This window comes from Marmota marmota, unplaced genomic scaffold (genome assembly GCF_001458135.2).
Source record: "Marmota marmota marmota unplaced genomic scaffold, marMar, whole genome shotgun sequence".
Lineage (NCBI taxonomy): Eukaryota > Metazoa > Chordata > Mammalia > Rodentia > Sciuridae > Marmota > Marmota marmota.
The window spans coordinates 41,589,408-41,606,189 of NW_026000005.1; positions in this window are offsets into that span (position 1 = coordinate 41,589,408).

Consider the following 16,782-nt stretch of genomic DNA (forward strand, 5'->3'; position numbering starts at 1 on the left):
GGGCTGTTTTTAACTATTTGGATGAATTTTAGGTTCACTTTGTTAAAATTTCAAATATTTCTACTTGGGAATTATATTGATTCTAGAAATTAATTTGAGAGCAATGAACATTCATTTCTTTGATCAACTTAATTATATCAAATGATTTCCTACTATGTGTCAGACATTGCTCTGTGAGCTAGCTCTCCAACAATGAATATTGCAGACAAAATTCCCAGTGACTCTAGAGCTTACACCCTTGTTGTGAGATACCAAAATAAACGAGTACACAGCTATAATATATAGTTTGTCAGGAAGTAATGATGATTATGTTATCTGAAAATAATGAAAAAAATAATGAAGATTTTACTTCTTTGCTTTAATAATTATATTCTTTTTTAGGCTTTTCTGATGTCATCCAATTCTACATTCTAGAAATGATGTTGGTACCCTACTGCATGAAGGACAACCTTGAACTTATTTTTTTTTCCCCTTTAAATTCTTCTCCTGTGGTAAAGTACTCATATAGTAGGCATCCAAATAGATATGTGTGTCCCTGTAGGTTTGTTTGCATTTGCTAATGATTAGTGATATTGGATATCTTTTCACATGCTTGCTGAATTTGTAATCAACCTGACTTTTTAAATAAATTGGAACATAGCCACTACCATTCACTTAAAGCTTGTCTATGTCTGCATGTGCTGTTTTGGCAGAGTAAAATAGTTGTGACCGAGGTCATATGGCTGCAAAGCCTAAAATATTGCTCCTGTTACTGAAAAAATTTTGCCTGCCCCTGCTATAGAATATACATATATATTTTTGGAACTAGCTTTACCATGCACAGAAATCACTGGCAAGATGTGTTAAAACACTGACTGCTGCTCTCTACCTCCTGAAGTTCTGGACTCAGTGGGAATCAGGTGAGGGTCACTTTATACATATTTAACAAATTCCCAGAAGATGCTCATACTGCTGGTTCCTGGACCAGCGGATGAGAAGTTTTGGCCGAGGACCCTAAGGGAATGATAGATAATGGTCATGGTGGATATCCTTATTTTACTCTTAATTTGATTGGAGATGCCTCTATTTGAAACACTGATGAAGACTGATTGATGTAAGATAGATATTTAAAAATGTGAAAGAAGAATTCTACTTCTGTTTTATTCAGTGCTTTTGTGTTTTCTTTTTAGTAAGTCAGGAATAGACATTTAGGATTTATCATAATTTTGAGCACCAATCAATTTCTGAAATAAAATCTATTTTAATGCATCACCTTTATACGAAAGTGTGTGTGTGTGTGTGTGTGTGTGTTGAACAGGTGGTTTTAACCTTCCCCTTTGTTTGACTAATCATCAAATGGGTTGCTTCTTGTCCTTGGGCTCCTGATATCCCTTTTACTTGTGATTTTTTCCCTGTCTCTTTGATATGTGAAACTTTCTACAGTCTCTTGCCAGTTTTACAGACCTGGAAAATGTTTGTCAAAGACAGAGGAATTTTTTTAAAATGGGACTATCAAGAAAGATAGTGCCCCTGTCTCCCAGTGTCTATGGGAGGATAGGAACCCACCCTTGACAAGTACCAATTAGCAAACAGAGGTGGCCTAATCACAGTGATGAGCACAGTGATGTGCCCTTCATCCTCTGCTGCTTTTTTAGTAGCTCATACCACGGTTTAAAAACTCCAAGCTTTTGTTTCTTTCCACAACCATGGTCTTAGATAAAGACATCTTTGACTGTTAGCCTCCATTCAGTGCAATTGGTATTGATACATATGTACACAGTACACAGACATACACACACATACATACATGGCTTTGACTTATTTTTTCCTTTAGTGTCTATGCATCCAATTGTATAAGTAAAAAATGTCTCAAGGCCACTAAGCATTTTCACCAAGTTGAAATAACAGTCATTTAGCATTCTTATAATATTAAAGAGCAAATTTTGAACATCTTATGGTATTTTGACCCAGGTTATATAATACAGAAATTCCATTTTCTTTTAAGAGCTTACGATATTTCGTTAGAGCCAGTGTGGTGGTGCATGCCTACAATCCCAGAGGCTCAGGAGGCTGAGGCAGGAACATCACAAGTTCAAGGCCAGCCTTGGCAACTTAGTGAGACCCAAACCAATTTAGCAAAACCCTGTCTCAAAATATACAAAATAAAACAAAGAGTGCTGGGGATGTTGCTCAGTGAGTAATCACTCCTAGGTTCAATCCTTGGTACAAAAAAAAAAGATATTTCATCTGAAAATATATCTGCCTCCAGACTCTCAACTGAAACACTGAAACATTTTTTTTAGACCTTCATACTTGTGGTTATAGATCTTTTCATTTCCATCCTACTATCTGTAGGTGTCAAATTTGATAATTATTATTTCCCCAAACACCAATTTTACAGAGTGGTAAATATTATTTACTCATGACTTGCTTTATGACCCTCCTATTTTAATCCATATTTTGTGTTTACATATTTCTTGTCTTTTTAATGTTATTGAACTTGTCATAGATTTAACCATTTGACAGTTCTCATTGCATGTTAATTAGTCCCCTTTTCCTTTACAAAGAAATAGTACTTATTTTTCCTAATGCACAACTATTTTCATATCTGTTTTATTTTCTTTCTCATTTTAAAATTTTATTTTCACAAAGCCTCTTTAAATTGTCAATATTTGAGTACATTTAAAACAGAACCTGGCTTTTATGGAACACAGTTATAACACATAGACTTGCTTTTTATCAATTTACACTAAAAATACAATTTTTATTTTATATTAAATCTGCAAAATTCAGAAATTTGATATGGGCCTTTTTATTGTTACTGTTGTTTGTAGAATTATTAGTGTAATGTTATGTCTTTAATGGAAACCATATGCTTTGTATTTTTGATATTTAGCTTTAATATATAGCCCACATTTTATACCATATAAAAGCAATTTCATTCTCAAAAAATGTGCTTAAACAATTTTAATGCTGAATTGAGGAATAAAAATGGTGGTTCAGGGGATAACAGTCTACAGCTGCTCTGAAAGAATGAATTAAATCAACAGTTCTGCAGCAGCAATAGAGGTAAGAAATGGGGAAAAGCAGGAGGCAAATCAGTGAGCTAACATCATACTAAATAAAGAAAAACTGAAAGCATTTCCCCTAAAATAGAGAACAAGATGTCCACACTAACCACTCTTATTTAATGAAGTACTTGAAACTCAAGGCAGAGCAACTAGGCAAGAGAAGAAAATCAAAGAGATACAAACTGGAAAAGAAGTCAAATTATCTATGTTTGCTGATAACATGACCCTATAATTAGTATATCTGAAAAACTCAGAAGACTTTCAGAGCTAATAAAAACATTCAGCATAGTAGTAGGATAAAAGATCAACATGCAAAAATGAATAGCTTTCCTACACTTCAACAGTGCATAGACTGAGAAAGAAATCAGGGAAACCATTCCATTCATAATAGCCTCAATACATATATACATACATACATACATATGTAAAATAACTGGGAATAAGTCAAACCAAGAAGGTGAATAACTCTATAATTAAAATCGCAGAACATTAAAGAAAAAAAAATTGAAGACAACCTTAAAAGATGAAAAGACCTCCCATCCTCCCATAAATATTGTCAAAATGGCCATATGACCAAAAACCTACAAATTCAATGCAATTCCCATCAAAATATCAATGACATTCTTTACAGAAACATAAAAAAATCACTCTGTCTCAACAGATGTGCAAATCTAGGACTCTGAAATCATATGGAAACAAGTAAACAAGTACTAAAATTTATATGGAAGAAGAAAAGACTCAGTATAGCCAAAGCCATTCTGAGCAATAAGATCAATGTTGGAGGCATCACAATACCCGATCTCACATTGTACTATAGAATTGGAGTAACAACCAACCAACCAAACAAACAACAACAACAACAACAACGAAAACAGTATTATATTGGCATGAAAACAGACATGAAGACAAATGGAATAAAACAGAAGAAACAGAGAAAAACCTACATTGACATAGCATTTTAATGCTCAAAAAAGATGCCAAAAAACATATATTGGAGAAAATAACATTTTTTTTTTTTTTTTTTTTTTTTTACAAATGGTGCTGGGAAAACTGGATATCCACATATAGAAGAATGAAAATAGGTCTCTATCTTTCACTCTGCACAAAAATCAATTCAAATGGATAAAAAACTTAGGAATCAGACCAGAAATTTTTCCATCTTCTACAAAAAAAAAAAAAACAACCAAAAAAAAAAAAACATGGGGTCATGATTCCAAGGTACTGGTTCAGTCACCAACTTTCTTAACAAGACCCCTAAATCTCAAGAAATAAAGCCAAGAATAACAAGTGGGATTCTTTCGAATTGAAAAGCTTCTACACAGTAAAGGAAACAAGAGTTTGAAGAGAAAGCCTACAGAATGGAAAACAAAAAAATGTTTGTTGGCTATTTTTCTGATGGAGAATTAATATCCAAAATATATAAAAAACTCAGAAAACTTAACACTAGAAAAACAAATAACCCAATCAGTAAATAGACAAATGACCTAAACAAATAATTCTAAAAAAATATAAATATGTGAAAAAATGCTCAAGATCCTTAGCAACCAGGGAAATGTAAATCAAAACTACACAATCCATTTCACTTCATTTAGAATGGCAATCATCAAGAACACAGTTAACTGGTGAGGAAGTGGGAAAAACTACACTCATTTATATTTGATGGGATTGTAAATTAGCCCAACCAACTTGGGATGCAGTGTGCGTGTTCCTCAAAAGATTAGTAATGGAACCACCATAAAATTCAGCTATCCCATTCATTAGTATTTATCCAGAAGAACTCAAATCATCATGCTACAATAATATATGCATACTAATGTTTATAGCATTGAAATATACAATGTCAAAATTATTGTATCATCCTAGGTATCTGCCAACAAATGAATTGGTAATAAAATATGATATATATAGCAATGGAACTTTATAAAGAAAAAATGAAATTATGTAACTTGATAGTAATTGGATAGAACTGGAAAGCATCCTGCTAAGTGAAATAAGCCAGATCCTGAAAGTCAAGGGTCGACTGTTTTCTCTCATGTATGGAAGCTAGAGGGAAAAAAAAAAAAAAAACATAAAATAGGGATTTCACAAAATGGAAGGGAGACCAATAGAGTAGAGGAAGTGGATAGAGAGGAAGGGAGGATGCTAGGGCATGGGGAAGTACTTGGGAATGATATCTACTAAATTATGCTAAATCCATGTCTGAACATAATACATCATACACACATATATACAGACATACATACATTTATATACACATATTACTATATTGCACTAATTAAAAAATAATAATAATAAAGGAAGGGATATCAGTAAAGTACAGGAAGTAGATCAGGGGGAGAGAAAGGGAAGGTACCAGGGAATTTAAAATTATGTTATGTGTATGTACAAATATGGCATAATTGGTCCCACTATTTGGTATAATTATGATGCACCCCCCATAAAGTAATTTGAACTCTAAAATGTGTTAATTCTACAGAGTTGCTTGGATTTTTGAACCTCAAAATATTCCCCCTAAATATGAACTAGATTTTTTTAAAACTGGACTGAAATGGTAGAAAGTCTGTTGCCTGTTTTAACTAAGGTCTGACCAAGTACATTTGCCATTCAGCCATGCTCCAGACTGGAGAAACTGATTCCCCTCTCTTTTTCTCTATTGTTTCTTACTGCAGTGTAATACCCACCATACTTCTTTTTATTGGTTTGTAACTTACTTATTTTGTCTATGAGGGAAGGAAGAGGCACTCTGAAAATAAATGTCTGTTTTTTTTTAATGAAAGTGAGTAAATTTTAGGGAAACTTCCTTAGGAAGTCTATTTTCTATGTCCAATTTGAAGCTAATAGCTGTGGTCTAGAGTCAAGGGAGAAGGAGCTTCTTTTGTAGCATGAGTACTTTTTCTCTTATGTTCAGTTTCACTCACTGCCTGTTTGTAGTGGAACAAGAATTTTTACTGGAATCCCTATTGGGAGATCAGTATGTAACTCTTGACTCATATTTACTTGATCCATATTATTGAATTTAGGGAAATACATATTTCATATATCATTATCATTTATGACGTTTCCCAGAGAGGTAATGACTGTTAAGTTATTAGAGTTTGAAGGAACTTCTTGTAATCAGTTTGTCTTTTGAATAGAAAAAGAACCATGTCTGCTCCCCCTAAGCTGTGGCAAATTGATGAGAACTATGATTGGCTACCTTTATTGCAAGCAAATCTGCAATTAGTTCCATAGGCCATTTTTTCCTACACCATAAAGGTTGTTCTGAGTGATCATTTTGGAACTAATAAAATATGGTTACTCCCCAAATCACACTGACATGAGGATTCTTGGCAAGAAGAACCATGAAATGATGCTTTTTTGGGAGGAGTGGGAGGGGGTGCCAGGGATTAAACTCAGGGGCACTTGGCCAATGAGCCACACCCCTAGCTGCTGGGATTATAGGCATGCGCCACCTCGCCAAGCCAGCATGGTGGTTTTTTGCATAGTAGAAACTGATATGAAAGCAGCTAGTCTCAAAGACCATAAATGTTGGCTAATTAACTAAAGTATCATCTTGTCTCAAAATTCACATTGCAAAAATATTATTTCATACAATAATTCTTACACATTGTATATTTAAACACATTCTTCAAAAACTTGCAAAATGAAAAGAAAAATATTTTATTAACAGGTCCCAACTTATAAATAAAATCATCCTGGGAACCCTTGAAACAGAGTTCCATTTTAACTTTCTAGCATTTTCAAAGCTATAATCATTGCAAATTGTAGTGAGTTTTGCATTATAACATAGCTTTTATATTTCTGTGCTTTTAATATTTTAGCAAAATGGTTGATTTATTTTACTTATGTAAAAGTATATAAAGTTGTATTTTTAGCACTCCTTTACATTTTAAATGTCATTTTTTGACACACAGAGATATGAGTTATACACCCAAAGAAAATAAAACTATAAAAAATATTGAGGACTTTTAGCCAGATACCAGTGGTCACAAAGGAATCTGAGTCAATTTTGCTCTCTTGAGTTAAGAGCAAATACTAATAGGATATACTTGATCCAAATAGAGATATTTTCTTGATGACATAATCAGAAGAGGTAGAGAATGTAAGGAAGAAAATTTAGTGAGGCCCTAGTCTACTTTCCACCATATGAACTAATGTAATATAAGGTTATACAAAGGCATTCTTCACTACCTGCAGTGGAGAACCACCCAGTTAGGAGGTGGAATCTGCTGAGCATCATCAGAAAGAGGAAATGAAAAGAAGCATGATTGGCATATTCCTGTGCCAGGCAGGGGGAAAATGAGGGAATCAACATGAACTTGAACCATGGGGTTAACAAGCAAGCAGTAGCAGATTAGAGCTGGCAGGAGGTTGGTTATAGCTCCTGATAAATGATCTTTGTGAGGATTAAAGAACATGTCAACCCCGGCACCTGCTTCCACATTCTTGTTTGAAATAGCCACTTGTAGTTTCTGTGCCAGCAATGAAATAATCATTGGTTTATTAGTTACTATCACAAGCAAATAAAGGCAAATAATGGACCACAATTTCTTCTCATTAAAGCAGGAAGATAAAGGCACTAAAATGGAATCACAGGAAGCATATTTATTTTGGTCTGTCCAGTATATATCCTCCATCTTCTAATAAAGTTGTTCAAGATAATTCTTGGGGTACCACTGCTCAATTCTCAGTCTTTGAGGATGAGAAAGGGATCACCATAATCCTGGCTCCAGGAATCATTTTGTGATCTTCATCTGCCCAACTAGAGCAGAAAATATACCACACTCCACATCACGTAGTCCAGAGCTGTCTGCACAGCTACAGGGATTGGCTCACCTGGAATTTTGCTAGCACAACAAGAAAAGGAGGGAAACCCCTTTGTATGAAGGTTGGAGGGACAGTGACATGTTTTTCTGGAGCTGCCAGTTTACCGAATTAAGAGGTTCTCAAAGAAGAAACTCCCACTTGGAAAAGAGCCTAGCTGACAGCTGATCACTGACGGATTCCTGACGCTTTCATACTGGATACTGCTGTGCCACGGCTACTGCTGCTGGCCTCCTCAGCCACAAGAGCTTTGATTTTCTTCCCATTCTTATGCTACCTTCAGTTGGGTTTTTGTCAGTTTTGAACAAAATAATCTGAATAACCCAGAAACATTGGCAGGTTGGAGAGATTTTGAATATTCAGGGTAGGACTGATTTACATGTGGCTCTTTCACAATCTCCACTGAGACTTCAGTAATTCACTGGCTTGGGATATGTAGTCATTCTTTCTTTCTTATTCATTTTTTTTTTTGTTTGTTTGTTTTTTAGTTAGGTCAACTTTCTCATACATTGCTGTGACAATTTCTATCTTCATACCTTAGATCCTTTCATTTTTCTAAGTTTCTTACCTATTTTTCTCTATCATATTTCCCAAACTAATAAGAATTCTCTTCTATTTCCCCACCTGAATTCCTCCTGAGTTTCTCACACACAACTCCAGCAGGACTCCAGTTCCCTGTGGGTGGTCCTTGAGGACTTTATCTTCTAGTCCCCAGCCTTAACCCTACCCTCTGCTTCCTGGCTACCAGGAGGTGAGCAAGCTTTGCTCCAGCATGCTTACTTACCACCAGTGGTCAGGAAGCCGCTCTTAGTAATAACTAAAGAGTAACTTATGACCCTGGTACCAGCAGACCAGAAGTGAACTAGGTACATCCAGGAATTGACATTATTTATCCAGGTTTGGAAACCTACTCACACATTGTAAAAGAAACCTACTTTGGAGCAAAATTCAGAAGTGTTCTACCAGTCCCAGAGAAATAGGGAGAGGGAGCATTAGAAAATAAATAGAATATTTAAACACCATGTTTGAAAATCACATATGCAAGTATTGTTGAGATACAAGTATTTAAACAATACATTGTACTTTTATATATATGCACAATGTTATATGCATCAAATATCCATGTCTTGATGCATTCAGAGACAATTTTTACTGTATACAAACTGTTCCTTATGTGTTCTTATTGTGCTAGAAACTTTGAAGTAGAATTAAGGGATGCACGAATATTATAATATTATGCAGTTATGAACCAATGGGATAATAATTCATTGTTGTATAGTCCTGTAGTATTCAATAGGGCTTTCTTTGGTTAAATAAATGTCTTATATTTGTGCTGTACATTGTGGTTGACATGTATAGCTATTGAACACTTGAAATGAAATAATGTGATTGAAGGACTGAATGTCAACTGTTGGTTAATTTTAACGAATTCTGATACAGCTAATAGCTATCGTATTAAGCAGGACAGTTATATGATATTTATAATAATATTGGTGGGGAAGAGAGAATAAAAAATGCCCAAAGTAACCTCCTATCAAACAGACACTGTTGGAGTGTGTATGCTTAGGCAGATGCACCAAGTAAAATTGTCTTAGGAGGATGCATTCGTCAGAGTGTTCTAGAGAAACAGGACCAATAATGTCAAGGTTTGAATCTGGAATATCCCATAAAAGCTTTTGTATTGAAGACTTGGTCCCCAGGGAAGTAATGTTCAGAGTTGATTGGATCGTGTAGTTCATAACCTCATCAATTGATTAACCTATTGACAGATTCATAGCTGGATAGACTACAAGGAGGTGGGAAAAACTGCAGGAGTTGGGATTTGGTAGAAGGAAGTGGGCGGGTGGAGTTTGACTTTGGTAACTATGTTTTGTGCCCAGATCTTTCCTTCTTGTCTCTCTCTCTCTCTCTCTCTCTCTCTCTCTCTCTCTCTCTCTCTCTCTCTCTCTCTTCCTGGTTGCCATGAGGTGGGCAGCCTTGTCCCACCACATCCTTCTACCATGTGTATTGCCTCACCACAGACCCAGAAAGGATCCACCCAGTTGACATTAGAAAACCTTCGAAGCTATGAGCTTAAATAAAATTTTCCTCCATTAAATTGTTTCTCTCTAGTATTTTGTCACAAGGATGTAAATGATCAACACAAATAGGATGTGTGCCCACAAATATACAGGCTTACATATACACATTTAGATATATACACATACACACATGTTTGTCTATCTGTCTGTCTAGACTTATTATAAGGAGTCAGATCAGACATTATGGAAGTTAAGAAGCTCTAAGAGCTGCAGCTAACAAGCTGGATTCCTGAGCTGATATTTAAGTTCTAGTCTGAATCCAAAGCTCAGAGAATCAGGAAAGCCCTAGTGTAAGTTCCAGTCCCAAAACCATACATTCAAGACCCTGCAAGAGCTGATGTTTCAGTATAAATCTGGGGTTGTAGCTCAGTGGTAGAGCGCATGCCTCGCATGTATGAGGACTGATTCGGTCCCCAGCACCACATAAAAATAAACAAATAAAAATAAAGATATTGTGTTCATCTACAACTAAAAAAATATTTAAAAGATAAATTAATTTTTTTTTAAAGGCAGTCAGCACCTCTGTTCATCAGATGAAGGAACATAGGAAATCTGTGGAGGTTTATCTCCCTATAGAAAAAGTTCCCATGTTGTCTTAGGTGATTTGTATTGATTTCTAGACAGAAATCATCCTTGCTAAAAGATAGAGGAAGATTACATAAATCTTTATCATGGGGATAAATACACATGTGATTGCTCACTCCAAATCCACAATGTGATTGAGGCATGTATATTTTATTTATTAAGAATAAAGGTAGACATTCCCTCATCCTATGGAGGTAGTTATAATGCAACTTAATCCGGACTTGCATTCTCTAGTGGCTGAAAAACAGCACTTCTCTTTTCAGTCCAGGTTTAGGCTAATATATGAGAGGGGATGAAGAAAGAAGTTGAAAGGAGGCTTGATTTCCTCTACTCCTCCACAGTATCTCTGCAATCTTAATAGATTGAGGGGCAGAGAGAGAAAAACGAGAGAATCAGAGGAAGCCATGCTAGATGCTGTATTTTTCACTAAATGCTAACATGTTTTTTCCCCCGATGTGTTGAAATCAATAGTGGATTGTATATATCCATGAAGTTGCCTTTGCAAACTTTTTTTTTTTTTCAGAGATGGACTTATATTTTCATAGGAAATTAAGAAAAACTTTTGACAACCTATTTTCTATTTTAAAGTGAAGTTACTACACAGGTTGTCAAGTGACTGAAGCTATGAATCAATGTCAAATGATTTTCCTGGAAAGCATTTTATGAAAATTACAGTTGCATTATTCAAAAATAGTTCTGCTTTTTTTGAACTTGGTGAAGGAAAAAAAGACCTTGTGAATTTTGTTACTGAAAATGGGTTATTTACTTTTAATGAATAGAAACTGTTAAATATGATGAACATGTTAATTTTTAATGACTCTCAAACCTAAGTCAAAAGAAAATGGCATGAAGATTTGAATAACAAAGAGCTAGACATATATGCATGGTACCTGATGTTTTACATTTTCCTAGTAAGACGACTTTGTGCTAGGCTAAATTAAAAAAATAAAATAAAATGGAAAGAAAATACTAATATTCAGGTTATATTCCTCAAGTTGTTCCAAAATTTGTCAGATATTTATAAGTCAAAATCAAGTGGGGAAAACGTTTTGGCTTATTCCTATCAATTTAATCAACTATATATTTTTTTCTTTTTAAAGATCATGATAGCTATTTTTCCTTTCAGTGAACCAAACAAAATCCCTATTTCTCATAGGACTTACATTCTGTAAATGATCTTCCAACAATTCAAATTCAAACTGTCATCAGATTTAGTTTTTGGATGCATTAACTTAATAGCAAAATAAAATGAGTGACTTGAAACATCATAGCAATAACTTAAAATATAACATTGATTCCTGTATTCTTTCATCTACTTCTTTGACCACCTAACATACCAAAAAACTGAGGCCATACACACTGAGTTCTCTAAGTTACTTTATATCCCCTTCTCTATATCCTAAAATTTATATTCCTCACCCAATTCTCCAAATTGATATCCAGTTGAATAAGGAAATTTAAATCTTGATTTTTACCCTAGTCATGAGTAAATTACTCTTTTTTACATTAGCTCAGCTTAAATCCTCCTGGTGTAAATTAACTGTGATAGTAAAGAGCAATGAGTAAATTTGGATAATTCTATCCAAAAGTTTAGGCTGAGTATCTCATAAGGGGCTCTACTTTGGTGCTAGGGAAGGACAAAGAGATGTACCAGGGTTGTGGCTGGCTAGGAGAAGATGAAAGCCACATCCCAATTTCTGAAGGTGGTTGCAGCATCCCCTGGGCTTGGAAGTAGACCATAAATGTCATTTGGGAATATTTTATATTGTACCATTTTCCCAAAAGGGGGAATAGAAACTATTGGATGCACTTAGAAGTAGTGACTGGGTCTCCAAGATCTCAGTTATATGAGAATGCTTTGCAGAAGCCTATTTGAGACCATCTGATTTATCATCTAATTTTTCAAATATGAAAGTGGATAATATCAGAATGAGAAAGCCACTGCCAAGATGTGAGCATCTGGACCACCAACGTCAGAGACCAGAGCCATGAGGCTTCAGCAGTGCATGTCGATGATGAGTTGTATGCAGACAAATCTGAACCCTGTCCACACGGATATGCTGAGCCTTTCAGAAGCAGGTGGTCCAGTCCTTCTTTTTCCTTCTGGTTGATGGTGAACTGCAACTTATTTTAGAAGCCAGACCCATAGAAAAGAAAAGAAAATTCACTAATGAAGAGGATCTTTGAAGTAGAAATTTTGTACAGGCTAGAGACAGAAAAGCAATTTGACGGCTAAAATCACTTGATCAGGTAGTTTTCCATAGTGGTCTAGAATAAATTGTCAGACCTTCTTGGGTGTGGACTGAGGTGGGGTGTTAAATACAACAGTTCTATCACATGACATCAGAATGCAACAACATGTGCTGGATTTCTCCTGGGTAGGTTTGTGGTTGGATCATCACGAAGGGATCTGTTTCAGAAGGCTGCACACCAGCCTTCTGGTTGAATCTGGGTTGAATCTACCCCTTTGAGAAGAGGCAGTGGCTACTAAGGCATATTTTTCTCTCCAATAAGTGCATGAAATCAAGTCATGCTCCACATGTCTACTTGCATTACATCTGTTCTCTGTTTGAAGGTCAAGGTGAGTCACATGACCAGGTGACTCAAGGTCACTGGAGCAGGGAAGCATTCTATTTCAAAAGAGGAGTGGGGACTGAATAATTACTGAATGAACATTATTCCCATCTATGACAGGTACAGCACATTCAGAATCAATGATGATTAATTTAAAATATTTTATTGCCAAATAAAATTATTTTTAACCAAATATAGACTTTATTAGGTATTGAATGAATATGAAAATATGCCCATCTAAATGGAAACCTCAAGAGTTCCCTTTAACCTCCAGGTATCTGTAGGTCCTCTCTAACTTCAATAAAAATCATCATTTTGTATACACAATAGCCAGTTTTTGTGATGCCCAAAACAACTTTTCTAATTTTGTATTAAAATTCTGGAAGTTAGAAATAAACCAGAAAAATAAATAAATAAAATTATTTTTATTTATTATATTTAATATTTGTTTGTGACTAGTTTATACTTTGTTAATGTGCCTATATCTTAATGTTTACAAGAATTTATTATGCATGTTTTACTTGGTAGTTGATGTTTCTCTATTTTCTGCCACTTGGTATATTTTGAGAAATGTAGCTGTTAGTGGGTGCTTAGTCAAAGGGTGGGTGAAAATATTGATATGCTTTTAACTATGATTGTTATATCCTAATGAGTGATATAATAAAGCTTTTTTTTCTTTCTAATTTTTTTTAAATCTAAACATCATTTGATATTTATTTGTTTATATACATTTGATATTTATTTATTTTTATGAATTAAATTATTTATTCTAATTTGTTATACATGACAACAGGATGCATGTTGATTCATTGTACATAAATGGAACAAAACTTTTCAATTCTCTGGTTGTACACAACGTAGTGTCTGTCGAATCATATATGCAGTCTCATTCCACCATCTTTCCTGCCCCCATGCCTGTTCCCATCCCCTCTTTTCCTCCCCTTTGCCCAATATGATGTCCCTCCATTCTTCCCATGACTCTGCCCCATTATGGATCAGCATCCACTTATCTGAAAGAATATTCAGCCTTTGTTTCTTTTTTGGATTGGCTTACTTTGCTTAGTTTGATATTCTCCAACTCCATTCATTTACTTGCAAATGCCCTAATTTTATTCTCTTTAATGCTGAATAATATTCCATTGTTTATATATACCACAGTTTCCTTACCCATTCATCTATTGAAGGACATCTAGGTTGGTTCCAGTTTAGCTATTGTGAATTGAGCAGTATTCTAAATCTTTGCCAAAATTATGACCAGTTTTGAATTGTATTGACACACAAATAATGTTAGGGTGGCTTAAAAATTTATTTCTTTTTAATGTTTTCTCCAAAATGATAACCAAAATCATAAAATGCATATTCTTTATTGGATGAATTTGTCTCTTTTCATATTTATTTGGAACTATCTCTGTACTGGTAATCAGAATAGTCTATTGAGGGGATGCAATGAGAATGGCTTGCCAACTGTACTGCTGCCCCACCAGAGGCCAGTGACCTCACATAAAGTCTAGGGAAGCCTCTGAGTGGAGGTGTCTAAAATCTCTAAGGAAGGGAGGGTTGATATGCAGAGCTCCCAATCACACCCACCCTTGCAGGGTCCACCCCTGCAGTTGTCAGGGATCAACCTGTCTTTCTTCTCTCTCAAGTTTACCGACTTCTGGGGCAGGGATCCAAAACAGCTTCAAAATCAGAGTTTCAATAGGATCTGAGCACTGAAATCTCTTGGTATCCTGTCAAAAACCAAAACACATTTTTAAAAAATGATTTTGTTGCTGTTTGTTTGTAAAAAGATAAAGAAAAAAAGTGGTAAGACTCTTGACTTTAGTTTTCCCGTATTCGGATCCCAATCCTGCTCCTGCCACTAACAAAATGATTGATGCTTAACAATTCATTTTTCTGTTTGTGAATCTGGGAGGGCTTATATCTACTATCAGAGTCGTTTGAGAGTTGAGCAGATGCACATAAAGTATTTCATACAGGTCTCAGCACATTGTAAATGCTCAATATATTATAAGCATTATTGGTATCTGGACGTTTCCCCCATTAATTCAATAATAAATCTCTTTCCAAATTGTGATCCATTAGCTTTGCAATTGTAAGATCAGGCACATGGGGATTTTGATGGGCAAGACTTGTGAAAATGCATCATTAAGCATTTTTATGGTATGTTTGAATTGTAACAGAGCCAATTCTACCCTTGAGTAGAGACAACCTTGTTCTCTCCTTGAATAGATTTTGGCATGCATATTTATTTCAGCTCCACCCTGTCTGCCAGGCTGTGCTTCTTTGACAGGAAAGTGTAACTGAAATCACATGGGCTTCTGTTCAGAACACTAATGGGAGCTGCTCAGGTTGCAAACTCATTGTTACACCTCAACTTTCTGGCAGCTACTTGCAACCCTGATCTGTCAGATATAGTCATGGGAACACCTGGATCAGAAGCATAGTCTTTACATTTACTTTTCCTCTTTCCCCAGCTTCTCCAAAATGAAGACAGGAAGTACAGTTAGCAAGTATGTTGTCTTTTAAAGAAAACTAGGTTGATCTGAAGTTGCTTAAGCAAGATCATTATAGGAGGTGAGAATGTAAGCTTCTTCTATTGCCTACATCAGTGGCTCCTAAAGATATATATACTCAAGTAGCAAAAATCTTTTTGTTGTTTATTATTGTCTTTTTTGAGGGCAGGAGAAATTTGTAAAGATTGTTTATTTTGACATTCCACAAAGGGTTCTCCAACTGCCTTGAGATCCATTTATTAAAAAGCATCTTTCCAGTATCATTATTACTCTTTGGAGGAATACTACCTTGCAGGATATATTTCCAGAAAACACTGGTAATCTGACTCCTCCCTCTCACTTCAGCCCCTGGTCTACATTTGTCTCCCTCCCCCTGCCTCCCTTGTTCCCCCGTAGGCCTTTTCCCCAGACAGCCTCGGGTCTTTTACACTTTTATTCCTTTGTGTCTATTACTGCTTCAGCAGGAGATGGCATTTTATGATCAGTCAACATGATGGTACCTTAATACTTCCTTATCATCTAGGATTCTTTTGCACATGACGTACTCCAGGGTATTGCCCTCATTTGTCCCTGTAGTCTTCTCAGGTCATGCTCACTCTCCATTTCCAGCCCCAGGCTCAGCACTGAATACAAAAATTTTATGAATGATCAAACAAATTAAGGCATGAAATTAACAAAATCATTAAAAATAAAAACATATTGTTTCCTCCATTAGTCATTGGAGAGCACTGGCTGAGGGTAGAGGCTTTGGAGACCTTAATTTAAGTGCTTGTCTTCCACTGTTCCTGCATATATTTAAACAAGTTACTAAACCTGAAAATCTGGTTTGCTCATCTTTAATACCTGATTAAAGTCCCTGACCTCGTAAGACTGTTGTATGGAGAATACAAGCCTTGGAAATGGCTTAGCATCATGGTGCCCAAGCTGTGCTGAGTGTTGGGACAAACTCACAGGGAGAATATTTGGAGTTTTCAGAGAAAACATGGCACACAGGCTAGCAGCTTTGATGTTTCAGCATGAGATTGCATGCTGAAAATGTTGACTCTGACACTGGGGTTGGGTTTTGGTGATGATAAAAAGGCAAGTCTCATGTAAAAATCAATGGGAAACAGGAAATAAGGTTGGCAATCAATGATCATAATGATTTTAAAT